Raw genomic sequence first — 3,128 nt, 5'->3', positions numbered from 1 at the left:
AGCAAACTGACGGTACAAGAGTCAAATGATGGAATCGGCCTTTAATAAAGAGAAGTAGGTAAGAACATCTCAAAAGGGGCGTGGATCTCAGATGTTGTCGACGAAGTGTTCATTCAACCAACGCTTAAGAAGATTAAAGGAAGATTATCAGCGGGGGTGACCTAAATTGGCTTACTTGTGGACGGATCTCTTGGTATAAATACCACCTTTTCTGTAAACTTTTCTCATTCATATACCTGAAGAAAAAGACAACAGTCTCTGAAAATATAGTACTTTTCTCACTACATTTTGGTGTTTTTATGGGCTCCTTTTATTAGATGGAATTCTGTTGTTACAGAACATTTTTACCCGTCATATATATATATATATATATTATATATATATTATATATATATATAATATATATATATATATATATATATATATATATATAAATTATATATAATATATATATATATATATATATATATATATATATATATATATATATATATTATATATATATATATATATATATATATATATATATATATATATATATATACTGAATATTACTGATATATATATATATATATATATATATATATATATATATATGTTACGCAAAATGTGGATAATTGCCAAATGTGTACATTTTGCGAGAAAGTTGCAAAATGTACACATTTGGAAATTGCGCTTGCTAAATGTAGATAATTATCCACATATGGCAAAATTTTGCGATTTTTTCAAAAAAAGCAACGGCATTTTGCCGATTGTACACAATAGGCAGAATGAAACAAGAATCAAAGAGAATTAGTATTTATTGTTCAAACTAAAATTAGTATTTATTAGTATTTATTGTTCAAACTAAAAGGGATTGACACTACTTTAACACTTAAATATTGCTACAAGAACGACCAGGGTGGCAACGAGTTACATTTTAACAGCTTATTTGTGCAGGAGCATCTGGAAGTTGTGCAATTTGTTTTACAGGCACACTTCACATACCCTTGGCCTCCTGTGTACCTGGTTACAGCGGTTCTCAAAGCCATTTCAACGTCGGGAACCTCATCTGGGGTGAGGAGCTTCTCCTTAACGGGGTGGGTCCATGTCAGATGCCGTACCGGGGGATGAGGTTCCTTCTGCAGCCCATACCTGGCTACAGGTCCTCGTCTCTCTGCAGCCTACCTGGTACAGGTCCTCGTCCTCTCTGCAGTACCACAACCAGGAGGTTCCTGCAGATGGAATAACATAGTAAGGTGTGTTCACCGAGGGATCCGATCGCTATTTTCCCTCTCTCAGTGACGTCCATGGAGCACATCGACTGGCCGATGCACTTGTCACTCCGTCAGTTGCATTGTTGCAGTTCACGATTATGGGTGTGTATTCCATATTTGGGTGCACTAATAGTTCCAGACAGTATGGGATTTGTTCTCACAGGTTCCCTAAAGACCCCCTAAGGAGTCCAAAGTATGGATTAATGCATGTAAAAGAAGTGATAACATTAATGTTAAGGATGCCAGGATTTGTTTTGTCCATTTCCGGACAGAAGATTACGAAAGAAATCTTCAATATGAACTGCTACCACAACTTTACCAGAGAAGTATCACAGATTAAAGAAAAACCGCAGTTCTCTCTTTAAATTTACCTGTTAAGGACGTAAAGTCAGGTATGGTTTATAACAATCTTTTTACAATCTCATTGGCGCAATTTTTAGTGACATATCTTCGGTTGATAAGTAGCCTGGACTAAAATTCTTCTCCATCTCGTTCCTCTTTCCTTCCTCCTGTTCCTCTTCTCCTTCTTGTTCCTCTTCATCAGCCGCCCCTTCGGCTTCATTTGGAGGTGGTGTCTAAATATTCTTCAGTTCTTATATTGCCGAGCATATTAGGTGGAATAACAGATGCTAGGCCTATCTTGGTTTCATGTTCCGAAATGTTTATTTGCCACTGGACAAAGTGGACCCCAACGCTCCACCTGCTGGACTTGTTTTCGTGCATCCAAATTTTTAATTTGTCTTGAATGACTCCATTCAATCTTTCAACTGCACCTTGGCTTTGTGGGTGGCGCGGCCGACCAGAACCGAGCTTAAGTTCAGCCCAGAGCGTAGACTGATATAACGGCATTCACAAACTCTCTCCCGTTATCCGAGTGTAGGATAACGGGAGCGTCAAAGGTCAAAAATATTGGGAGAAGCGTGTTAGCAACTTCCTCAGCTCGTTTTGATGCAAGGGGCCGCAGCACGCAAATCTTGCTGAAATGGTTGATGAAGGTCAGAATATATTTAAATTCCCCATCAGGTAATGTTTGAAAATTGATCAAGTCAATTTGGCATCGAGAAAAAATAGTCTCGCTTCTAACAGGCTTCACCACCAGACCTTTATGTACTCTACGTTTTTTCTTCTCTTGACACTCAATGCAAAAACTTATGAACATCTGGCAGCACTGCATAGTCAAATTAGCCCACTTCTTTTGTCCTTCTTTGAAAGTTTTCTTTTCACCGCCATGACCCACAGCTGAATGCGCGACCGAAATGGCCTGATGAACTTCCTCAAAGTACACTATAAACTTAAATTCAGTTTCCAATCCTTTACGCTTCCGAATAAGTCTGTCATCGTCACCAACTCTGAGAATTTCGAATCTTTTTTTCATATAGTCATCGCTGGTTTTAGGCCCTTCCTTTTCAATTTTAAGTTGCTGAGCTATCCGCTGTGCACGTTTCTCTTTTCGAGGAATGGCCACATTGTCATTCTTAGACTGTAATAAGTTGTCCAACTTCTGCTCAAAGTGCTCTTTAAAGTCCGACATGCCACTTGTGAGTTGGTAGGATAGACCTCTGTAGTAGCAGGGAAGATGAGGTGGACGAGACGGTAATTGCTACTGAGCTGGTAGATCTGGTTTAACCTGCCCTCTCCTTTGCCCAACTGCACGATTTCAGCTCGTAAACAAGAAGTGTTTCATATTAGTCTTAGTCTGAGAATTTCGAATCTTCTGCTCAAACTGCTCTTTAAAGTCTGACATGCCACTGGAACAAAAAAAAAATCTGTTAACATTTGGCAAAATAATGTTGCAAAATCATGTTAACATTTGGCAAAATGTCCTTGCAAAAAGTAGAAAAACTGGCAAATGTGTACATTTTGCAATCAATT

The 3,128-nt window shown here is 38.2% G+C and overlaps 1 pseudogene; it reads right to left on the bottom strand.

Annotated features, from left to right (window-relative positions):
* Positions 1-1,814: 1,814 nt before the first annotated feature.
* On the bottom strand, positions 1,815-2,787 carry LOC135211463 (KRAB-A domain-containing protein 2-like; annotated as a pseudogene).
* Between the last annotated feature and the right edge of the window lie 341 nt (positions 2,788-3,128).

The sequence above is a fragment of the Macrobrachium nipponense genome, chromosome 4 (assembly GCF_015104395.2).
Source record: "Macrobrachium nipponense isolate FS-2020 chromosome 4, ASM1510439v2, whole genome shotgun sequence".
Lineage (NCBI taxonomy): Eukaryota > Metazoa > Arthropoda > Malacostraca > Decapoda > Palaemonidae > Macrobrachium > Macrobrachium nipponense.
Note: the sequence above shows the minus strand (reverse complement) of the source record. Positions and strands in the feature narration are given on the sequence as shown.